Genomic DNA, 12,164 nt, shown 5'->3' on the forward strand with positions numbered 1-12,164 from the left:
GGTCTACAGATGTACCATGTAGTTGATTTCTTTTTTCCATTGCCCAGCTGATGGGGTCTGCACACTGGCTGATACACACAAAACAATGCTATACCACAATATAGGAATAAAAGAAAAAGAGATGTGCTGTAGCTAATTAAGATAGTGTCCGGAATTTCAGTGGGATGGAATATGAGTATCCAACCTGGAATTTAACCTGGACTCCTGTGCTGTGATATATTCCCTTAAAACAAGCACACAAAAAAGGATTGGGGAGGGAGGATTTAGAAGGCCACAGGTCACCAGGAATTCTATAATAATTTGCCAAATAGCTGTAGTGCCATACATGCTCAAACATAAAACATTTTTATAAGAGACTTTTCTTGGAAAGCAGATTGAATCCACCACTGGGACAAATTTCAGCTAGAAACTGAAATTATGAGTTATGTCCATCCAATTACAGTAAATACAATTGAAACTACCATGTGTTCCATCCGAACTTAACTAGAATGTCTGATAATGGATATTCAGAATGAACTGCTAATGCTCACATACAGACCCAGAGTAAGCTCCAATTGCAGAAATCACTCAATGAATCATCACGAGGGAACAAACAAAGTTGAGGAAACTGTAATCTGTTTGCAGACAAATGGTAAAAAAAACAACCATACTAAATGCATTGGAAATTATTCACTGCAAATTATGCACTTAACCATAAAGACCATTATGAACCCTCCACATCCCACTACTCTGCACTCCATTATGTCTTCTTACCCCTATGGTACCTGCCCTTTTACCTGCTTGACACTCCCCCCCATTTTCTAGTTGTCAAACTGTGTGTTTCATTCCCTGTTTAAAGGATTTCTCATTGCTCCTTTGTGTGCTGCCTGTCTCCTGCCATCTCTAAATCTCCTTCTTGTGGCCCCATCAGAGAGATGGCTTTCATGCCTAAATGGTGGGGTAAGATGCTGGTTTAAACACCAGCTTTATTCTATTCACAGAGACACTGTTGAATACCAAACTGGTTTCTTGAAGCCCTTATTGAAGTGTAGAAAACTGTTCGGTTTTTATTTCCTCTTCTTTTAAAAAGAGGGTTTTTTTTTTCCTTGAGACTCCAGCCAGGATCGCGAAACCTTTGCTGACAAGCAGGAGCTCTGCAGGGCTTCCATTATAAGTAGCACTAAATAATTCTTAATGAATCCTTCCTTTATCAGCAGGGCTCAGCCCAAGAAAGGAGGACTGCACATTGAATGGGATGTGGAGGACACAAATACACTGGTTAATGGCTACTTGCTCATTTGGGGGAGTGGCTGGCATCGCTTTGTCATGGGAAGCCAATATTAACTAGTGGTGGGTCTTGTCTTATCACTTATTTGTGCAGAATTTCCGTGGTGTTGCTCTGGATAATGTCTGAGCTCCCTAATCTCATAACCTCCCTGTGAGGTAGGGAGAGATTACATTCCTCATTTTGCAGATGCCAGGGGAACTTAAATGACCTGCCAAAGGTCAGACAGGAAGTCTTGCAGTAGCAGCTATGGGCCAGGGGATGAGTTTGTCTTTCCTGTCCGCTTCAGCTGGGAGCAGGTGTGGGGTGGAAGATGCCCCTTGCTCAGCCCATTGCTGTTGCTGCTGTTCCAGCTGAGCCCAGCCCTCATGCAGTCTGACTGGAGCAGGCAGGACAACTCTGAAGTGTCTCCCACCATGAGACAGCACGGAAAGCAGCAGCACCAGGCAGGGGAGGGGGAGGGGGAAGGGGATGGGAAGAGAGGGGTCATGACTCTGAACATGGAGGAGAAGACAAGGCATTCTCATGTTTTTTGGGGACCTTAAAAAAGTCCCCAGAGTTTACCAAAGTGTGGTCTAATCTATAAGGGGGATGCTCTCCTGATAGTTGAAGCCCACCAGATTACAACTGAAATGGATAATTTTATGATACTTAATTGTGTGTACCTTTCAGGTGCAGCTTTGCATGTAAGGGCAGGATCCTAGGATGCCATTTTTTCACCAAAATGAATATTGGCTGGCCCTTCCACAGTCCCTGAATTCATCCTACCTCTTTCTCATTTCCAGATCTTCTCTGCATCATTCAGCAGAGTTGAACTGACTGTAATGTGCTAAAAAATACATGCATTTTACCCACTGTGGAGTAACTGAGCATGCAGAGAAGGTAATGGCTTTAATCCTACAGACATAACTCTTTTTAAATACGGATGTACTGTGCATGGTGGCACAACTCATTAAGTGGGCATTATACATGAAAAACCACTGGACAATCTTGTGACAGTTCTTATTTTTGCAAGTGGAGGCAAGGGGGAAGACCAGCCAACATGCCTGCAACCATAAGCTTGGCTGCTTCTTTTGAGCTTTGAACAACTGAACCAAAGCAGATGAATAGATTATGGTAGGTTGTACAAGTTCAGTTTTTGGACCGTATGTGAAGAAGTCAACATAAGTAATATATCAGAAGATCTACTGCCCTATGGTTTTTCCCATTCCCCCCATAGCACAATGAACTCCTAACGATGCCCACAACTTACTTGAGTCATTAGACCATATGAGATTTCTTCCGTCTGGCTCTGGACCTGTGCTGTGGTCTAGATGGCATGCTTCCATCCAGGATTACCTGTACATATTCCCCTCCTGGCTATTCAGGTTAGATGCTGGATTTACCTTGTAGCTAAAAAGAAATGAAGTAGAGCCAATTGTAGAACGCGGGGGATGATTATATTTTGATTTTGTTTATCCTCAAAATAATGTTGCAAATTGTATATAGAACAGCTGAAATCAAAGCAAAATTACCTTTGCCAAACCAAACACTCAAAAGAGTCATGGATTCAAAAGCTGGAAGGGACCTTACAAGATCATTGGGTCCAGCCCCTTGCACCAGGGAGGAAAGACAACTGGGGTCAAGTGACCCCAGCAAAGAGACTGTCCAGTCTCCTCTTGAAGATTTCCAGGTTTGGCGATTGCACTACCTTTGGCATTTCACAGTCTGGACAGCCTGACGGTGAAGAAGTTTTTCCTAATGTCAAGCCTGAAACGGTCTTCCAGGAGTTTGTGGCCCTTATTACTCCTAGTTTTCCCCAAGGGTGCCCTGGTGAGCAGTTGTTCACTAAGCCCTTGATGTACTCCCCTAGTGTAGCGACAAGTTGCTACCTAGTCCCCTCTCAGCCTTTTCTTTGTCAGGCTGAAGAGTCCCAGGTCCCTCAACCTTTCCTCATATGGCTTACCTTGCAAGTCTCTGATCATATGGGTGGCTGTTCTCTGGACTCTCTCAAGTTTTTACCACATCCTTCTTCAAGTGGTAGCTGCGGTCTACTTTAACAGTTCTCCAGTTGCGGTCCCACCAGTACTGAGTAGAGCAGAAGAATCACTTCTTTGCTTTTGCTGGAGATGCATTGATTGATGCATGCCAGAGTATTATTTGCCCTGCTGGCTACAGCATCACACGGCTGGCTCATGTTCATACGGTGGTCACTTATTACCCCCAGGTCCCTTTCCTTCATGGGGCTGGTCACAAGGATTGAGAAGCATGGACAACATTAACCATATTCTTTTATACGAGGGGTTGAGTCTGTTCCGACTAAAAATCTCTCATGGACATAATTTCTAGAAAGACTATTATATACTCTTTGTCCTTAATACATACAGTAAATGTCTGCACAACCTGCACAAGGCAGACTCACTCAGTTTGAATGTGCAGAAGAACTATTGAGAGTCTTAAGCCTTACATTTGTCTTCACATATGAGTGTGACATAAGTACTGGTGGCTGACTTTGCATTAAAGACATTGCACATAGAGTCTGTGCAGTTTTAATATGCCGGTTGGAACAGTGGGGACGTATTTGGATATTTTACAATGCCTTGATTCAACAAGTATGTAAGCACATGTCTAACTTAAAGCATGGGGAGTCCCTTTGGAGTTGGCAAAAGAAGACTTATTAAATTATGGGCTTTTCCTCCAGGTTTGTTTTTACCCTTCTTAGTATTCTTTGTTCAATCCTGTGGGAGTGTTAAAGAAATCCTATAGAAAGGTTATAAGTTCTTATTAAATACTGCAGGGTTTTCCTGTAAAGAACAGTTATTCCCAACAAACTGGCATGATTTGAGGAGACAAGATCATGGAGGAGAGTGGAAATTGCAAAATGGACCACATCTTCTCATTTCCCATCCACACCACCCCCCAAAACCCCAGTTAACTTGCATAGACCCTCCTCCATCTGCATCCCACTACAAGATAACTTAAAAGGCAATAAGAGAGGGGAGATTGCTTTCATCAACACTGCCTAAAACACAGCTTAACTATGTCTGAAAGTTGTGTGGGCTAGTAATATGCCTGCATGATTTCAAAGAATGCAACAAAAATCCCTTTTCAATAAGCTTAGGCTTTTAACCTCAGTCATTGTGGCTGTTGTAACAGAACTACTGCCCATAGATCCTGGTTCATATTTCATTCATAGTAGCATGCAGGAATCACAGTGAGACCAAGGCCAGCCAGCAAATGATGACCCTGCTGACTGGCTTTAACACTGCGGTACGTTCACTTCCAAAGCAACTTTGAAACAAGGATGGTGAAGGATTTTATAAACAGTGATCAAGCCTCAAAAATCCTCTGTGATCTAAGTGGGACCAAAACGTCATGGCCACTGGACATTTTTCAGGCATCCCTGTTGTTTGCACTCTGGCCCTTTCCCAGAAACAATAGATACAGAAGAGACCTCCCCAGTCTGAAGGGGTGTGGATCTGACATTGCTTGAAGGACCCACTCCTTCATGGGTCCTTCAGCAATTTATTATTATTAGCACCCATGCACTAATAGCACCCATGCACTAATAGTTGTTTAGTGCCTGCCAACAGTAACAGAACCTGTCCTGTACGGTACACCACCTGGGCAGTCGCAATGAGACTGCCTTTAATGACAGGGCTTTGAACAGGTAAAGAAAATAGAATAGCTGTCATCCCTATTCATCCAGGTATCACCTGGATGCTCAATTTGGACATTCAAATATCCTAGCCAGAGCAATGCCACCTGCCACATTTCAGCTGTATGAATATAAATAATAAATAAATCCACTCCATAGGGAAAAAAAAAAGTTTCACAAAGAAAACCATTTGCAGGGCCTAAGAAGCTTAAGTGATTCTACAAAGCCCAACAACTACGCTAAATATTCTTGAGTCACTTCATTGGCACCTTATGCATTATCTATTTAAATAGATGCAGGCAACTCGCATATACAGAGCACTCTCTTTCCACCCCTGATTCCGGCTGATAGAAAGCAAACCATGTTTAGGCAGGCCACTAGAACAGTTTTATATATCCACAGCTTGGCAAAGAGGCACACTGAGAGGTTAATCAGCACGGTCAAGGTCAAACAGGATGAAATTCAGTCTTTTGTAGTGGGGCCAGCAGAAGGCTTATACACTCCTTGAGTGCCACTCAAACCCAGTGTTAAAGGTTTAAAGGGGCTTTAGGGAAAATGAGTTAGACTCTTTTTATAGGGATGAAGTCTCCTATGGTGACTCAATGACAGAGGCAGACCTAAGTGTTCTCATCCCATCTCACCAGGGCACAGCACAACAGTTTGTGCACACAATAAATGTGCATTACTTGCTTATTGATGTTCCAATCATGTGAGACCAAAATGGGTTAGAATGGCAGCTCAAGGTTGATGTGGAAAATAGTATAGAAAAAGCAAGCAGAAGGGGTATAATGATTTTTCTTTAAATGATGATAATAATACTACTACTAATAATGTGACTTCTTGGCTAACAAATTTTATCTAACCAGTAATGCGAGCCCAGCTGTCAGTCAGGGCTTTACATAAAGAATAGGTCAGCCTTTCCCCCCCATCATCTTTTGCTATAATTAAAGATGTGTTTTCTTTTAAAAAAGAAAGGAGAGTTGGAAGTGTCTGGACACGTACTGTACATCAGTCGTCTGGTGACTGCGACAGGTGCATTTTTCAGGCCCCGGGGAGCGACTCCATTAGATTCACTTTATTAATTGAGCAGATTAGACGTCTTAGGAGATCTCCCCCATCCCCCCCCCAACGCTCCCTTCCTTTTTTTCAGCATTCAATGGTTAAAAAGAGAGAGGGAAAATAAACTTCCTTTTGACTTTATCACGTTATAATTAAGCATGATAGGAGCTAACGAATCTTACAGCAATGCAGAGGGCTCGTAACACTGACAAGGTCAATTATCTCCTGATAAGTCTTGCACCGGCAAGTAGTAATAATATGACTAATATTAATTGAATGTGAGTTCATTGAGTTTCATTCCTTATTTTAAAGTTCTCTTAAAGTGTGTGTGCTGCATGGAGCAGGCAAGATAATGAATGAAAGCAAGAGAACAGTTAATAGGGGCTCCTGCCCTGAAGACTAGTGGCAGGATCCCCCACTGCTATGTGGAACGGAGATTATTACAGGTCCTGGTGCCCATTGCGCTGTTTGGAGTATGGTGAATCATGGAGGGACACAAGAATAGCTGGCATTTTATCAGACTTTTAGGGTGCTTTCCTTTCTAATCAGGGTTTGGTAACTCACAACTCCTGAACAAGCTTGCTGGTCAACAACTGCCAAAAGGGGCCCGACCCTAACGGCTAAAGCAAAACAGATTTGGGAGTGTGTGGAATCTGAACCCAGACTGGGTAGAATCATAGATTTAGGGCTTGTAAGGCTAGTAAGGCTTGGAAGGCTAGAGGGACCCCTAGTCTGATCTACGACCAAACACAGCTGATAGATTTTGCCCGTGAGTCCTACATTTACACCAATTACTTGTGGTTGAGTTGCAGCATACCTGTTTCCCTAGAAAGACACCCAGTCCTAAAGAATCCATGCAGTGTTGAAATTATCCCTTGGTTCTCGTGAGTCCCAAAATATAGGGTGCTCAGATGCAGACATTCCAGGTTGGGATGCTTTGTCTGGATGGGTTCCCCCGAAAAGGTCTAGAGTTATCAAATGTAAGATGAGAAGGGCCTATTACCGATATCGAATATCTGCTGCAGATTATGAAAATGAGAAGCTAAGTATTCAGAGCAGGTTGATAAAAGTAAGTTTTCTTAACTCTAGGGTAAAATACATTTCTGTACAGAAGGTCAGTAGATAGTTCATGCCCCATCTAAAACCCATTCGGAGCCCTTCTCTGAGGGTTCAAAGGCAGAAGTGATACACAGGCCTACGATACCTCTTTGCACGGCAGTGAATTTTATTCATTGCCCACTTCCTACCATCAATGGAGTGTCATTCTCTGCAGTGTATTTGTCCTTACTTTTTTTCAATTTTCCATTGTGTTACTCATCATTATAACAAGTCTAAAATGTCTAGCAGATCAGGATTCAATACATTTAGCTGCTTGTATATATATGTATATGTATGTATGTGTATATATATGTATGTATGTGTGTGTGTGTATATATATATATATGTATGTATGTTTGTATGCATATATATGTATGTATGTATATATATGTATATATAGTGTATATGTGCATGTGTGTGTCTGTGTGTGTGTACACCAACACATAAAGCAGTTTATCCAACGGCTCAGATATCATTTTTTTGTAGAAATTGCATGTCCTGGAAGAGAAGACATTGTGGATGTACAAAAAGGGTCAGTAATTCTGAGTCTCTAGAAGATGAGGGAAACTATTTAGAGCCATAAAATGTGCTCACTAGGGGGGCAAGATTCATGGGACGCTGTGTGCACAATGCATCACAAATATTGACTAGTAAAAACACTGTTTACTGCAGAAGAGATGGGAGACTCATTAGTGGCATAACAGTGCCATAAGCTGGCCTCCTCCAGAGGCACAGAAGTTAGTAGCAATGAAAATGACGTCTGAGAAGGACGGTGCCATCTGTAAGTTTACACGTTTGATGGCTTAGGGGGGAAAGAAAGGCATGAAATTATTCCAAAATACTGATGAGAAAGTTCCTTAGAAGGAGAGGCAAACACTCGGGAAATAGATGGAATATAATCAGAAAATGCTTTCTTCTTTTTTGATCCTTTTTTCTTTTTTGATAAAGCATGGCAGTTAGTAATTGAGAAAAATATTTTGTTTTCTGTTATTTTTTCCCTTTAAATGCTATCTTTCTGTTTCCCTGGGGAGCTGTAACACATTAATTTACATTCCGATGATCTAGTGTTACGATAAGCAAAGTGCCCTAATTATTATGTCTGGACTATTCTCCATCATCCTACCCCCAACCCTGGCTTCTGTGAATTTACAGACCCGATATGGTGAGTGACAGCAGTCTGGAGATGGAATATTAAAATCCAAAGACTGCGAGTCTTGTTCAATAAAAATACATCAAGGGGGATGAAACCTTTACAATTCGCCAACACATTTTACTCTACAATTTTCACAACAGAAAGTAGCAGAGGTCTCAATTGGAGCACGTTGCAATATTCCATCAAACACGTCTTTTCTAAATGTAGCCTGACAGTGCCTCTTTCCATTTCCCATTTTCTCACTTAAATGGGTAACACATGTGTAAATGATGTTTATTTTATTGTAAATAGAGTGTTGGCTCTGCCCTTTAATATCATGGCTCTGTGCTTTCCTTCTCGGTCCTTCCTCTAACGGCTGATGCAGCCATCTCCTACACACATTCATTAGGGCTGAGAGAGAGACCTCCAGCCAGCCACATAGCTCATCCCCCCTGCACGGTGGCAGGATTGATTTCATATACTTCTTCCCATCCCTAATAATTGGGTATCACGTCTTGCCTTGAATATCTTCTCCTGTGTTTATGCGACCCCCTTTGGCAGTCATTTCCATTGCCTGAACTGTTCCTAGGAGAACGGTTAAAGCCTACCCCCTCATTTTTAACCTACATTCTCCCTGCTGAAGCTCAGCCCTTTACATCCTCTTCTGTGCTCATTGAGGAAGGCAAGAAATTGGCCCATTTCTCTCTCTCGTTTATTTATTTTTTTTACAGCCTCCTTTCATGTACTTCTGGGTAGCTCTGTTCCCCTCCGTCACCCAGTTGTGAAGCTGAACCAGAGGCAAATGGATTTTTAAGGTCAGAAGGGGCCATTTTGATTATCTAGTCTGACCTCCTGCAAAACGCAGGCCGTCGAATTTCACCAGTGATTGCTGCATCAGTAAAGGCACCCTGGTTCCACACAAGCAGACTCAGATCAGTGCTGAGGCACGTAGAAATATAACACTGGAGTAAGCGCCGCCATTCCTCTTCTGGTCCATCTCTGACAGTGTTTCCTAAGAGCTGCTTTTGAGCAAGTAGAGGTTGCGCAGTCACAGGGGAAATTTCTTTAAAACTCTATTTGGTCCCGAACGTGCCCATGGAAAGCTCTGATAAATGACTTCTGTAACTAATTTAAAGGTACCAGTTAGACACAGAAGTTGGGCTTTCTGTCTTCTTCCCTCCTCAGCTGGACAGGTTCAGGGACAATGCAAGAGGCAGAGCTCCCCTGAAAATAAAGATCAGGTATGCCTTCGATGTGACTTGGCTTTCAGTGGGACTACTCCTCATTAAACCGGGGAAAAATTGGCCCCACTGGCCGCATCCAGATAAGCGTGGATGTGTGGTATGTGGTGCTCCACAACAGCCTGTGGTGCCCCACATTGCACATGCAGGGGATCCCTGTGTTGCTAACTTGCAGTGTGAGGGGTTTTTTGGACCCCAGGGAGATCCTGGGGTCCAAAAAACCCATGTAAAAAAAAAAAAGAAAAGCGGGGTGGCGTACATGGTGGCTACCTAAAACCAGAGCCTGGCCAGTTGCAGCCACACTCTGGCTACTGGCCAAGCTTCATCCCCAGGAGGCTCCCACAACCCCAGGTAAGGCTGCTGGGGCCAGCCCAGTGCTGAACCCAGCCTCCCCTACCCCAGCTGGGGTAGCCTGCCGCATGCCAGAGCGCGCGTGGCACAGGTGTTCCCTGGGGACAAGTAGCAGCAGCATAAGATGTGCCGCCGCTACCTGTCGCCAGGGAAATAAATGTCTGTGCTTGTCTGGACGTGGCCAATGACAGCAACCAATGCAACCAGTTTCCTGAACGGACCTTTCACCAACACTTTTACCATTTTTGATGCTCTTCTTTGACTTCTGTGGTCTGTGACACATATGAACTCTGTGCTATTTTAGCAACCTCTGCAAACACTCTGGGCAAATTTAAAAGGACACATTTGGCAAACCCCAATCAAGTGTAAGTCTTAGATTTAAAAAAATAAAATAAAATCAGAGAATTAACAAGAAGTGAACATGACACTGCTTTCATCGTTTTGCGTATTCTTACTAGTGTTTTAATTTATCCTTTGTTTTAGACTCTGAGCCTGCAAACATTTTTGTGGGTAGTTTAGCACACATGAATAGTCTCATTAATCACAGGGGCAAAGATAGGTAAAGTTATTCACATATGAAAGTGTTTGTAGAAATGGAGCATTACATTGTGAGGACCAGATATTTAATGGTTTGTAATCAATATTTGCTCAGTGATGTTACACCGAGATCCTCAGAAGCACTGAGTTAGGAGCCGAAACACTTTTTCTGATCTGCATCTAAGAGGCTTAAAAAGCTAACTCCTTCTTTTTAAAATTGATGTAGGGCCAGACCCAAAAAAGAGGCTTAGTTACCTAAATTTGCAGCTGGTGAAATTGAGGCTCCTATGTCAAAACCCCTATTCCAATTTTTCCAAACCCTGGAGGTGCCTGAACGCCCTGGTCACATCAGTTTTCAACATTTCGTTTCCCCAGACACACACAGCTCTGCTTCTGTACATGCACAAATGTGTTTCAGTCTTGACAGGCCTGAACATTTTGGCACTTACCTTCATTAGGATTCAAAAACATAGGACTTCACACCCTATTCCCCCCTGAGAGCCTCAAACAAGTAAGTTTTCCCAGATCAAGTCTATTAGATTGGGCTCCGCAGACAGTGCAGTGATGGCTACCACTTTCTTGAAACCACTGATGGAAGAGGAACCCCCTTTTATACAAGATCTGCGTGGTTAAAACACAAACCCTGGATGTGAGAAACATGGGTTTGGTGCCTGCTTCTCACCTTGCCCATGAGTATACACTCAACACTAACTGATGGTTGAATCCAAAGGGTGATGTTGGTTTTCCTGTGCTTAAAAGGCATAGGGGTTGAGGGAGAGCAGGTGGGGCAGAGAGAAGGAATAAGACCAAGCATGACATGTGACTTCCAGTCCTGTGCTGCAACGTTTCATTCAATGAGTCATTACAGTAAAACACAATGATGCTAGTCACAGAAACTTCAGCCCAGCAGAATCGGCTCAAGAGGTATGTGCATACAAAACTGCGCCACTTGAACTAATAGGTATATAAGTATAATATGCCTAGTATGGAGATAGATATACTAGTATAATGGGCTTTTGACATTTATGGTAAAAGGAATAAACCATGTAGAATCATAGAAAATGAGGGTTTGAAGGGACTTTAGGAGGTCATGTGATCCAACCCTCCGCTCAAAGCAGGACCAGCCCCAACTACATCATCCCAGCCAAGGCTTTGTCTAGCCAGGTCTTCAAAATCTCCAAGGATAGAGGCTCCACCATCCCTCTGGGTAACCTGTTCCGGTGTTTTACTACCCTCCTAGTGAGAGAGTTTTTCCTAATATCTAACCTAAACTTTTCTTGCTGCAGCTTGAGCCCATTGCTCCTTGCTCTGTCATCTGCCCCCACTAAGAACAGTCCAGCTCCATCCTCTTTGCAGCCCCCCAGCAGGGAGTTGAAGGCTGATATTAAATCCCCCCTTGTTCTCTTCTTCTCTAGACTAAATAAACTCAGCTCCCTCAGCCGCTCCTCAGAAGTCACGTGCTCCAGACCCCAAACCATTTTTGCTGCCCTCTGGGCTCTCTCCAACTTGCCCACCTCCTTTCTGTAGTGTAGGGCCCAAAACTGAACGTAATAAATATTCCAGACATGGCCTCACAATATAATTATTACACAACACACAGAAAAGATTGTAAGGGTATTAGTAAAAAATCACTCCCCCCACACCTAAAAGAGTTAGGTCACTTTGAGAGAGAGATTCAGCAAAGCATTTCAGTCTGTGAAAAGATCGACATACTTTGTATGAGCGCTCATCTGGTTTTGAGTTGCTTAAATACTGATACTACCTACATTTATCATTTGAATATCTTCTGGGGCAGGATTTTTGGTCCTTATCCAATAGGATTTTGGCAATCATTGTTTTTTTATT

Source organism: Gavialis gangeticus, unplaced genomic scaffold, assembly GCF_001723915.1.
Source record: "Gavialis gangeticus isolate Ggan-Ray unplaced genomic scaffold, GavGan_comp1, whole genome shotgun sequence".
NCBI classification, from domain to species: Eukaryota; Metazoa; Chordata; order Crocodylia; family Gavialidae; genus Gavialis; species Gavialis gangeticus.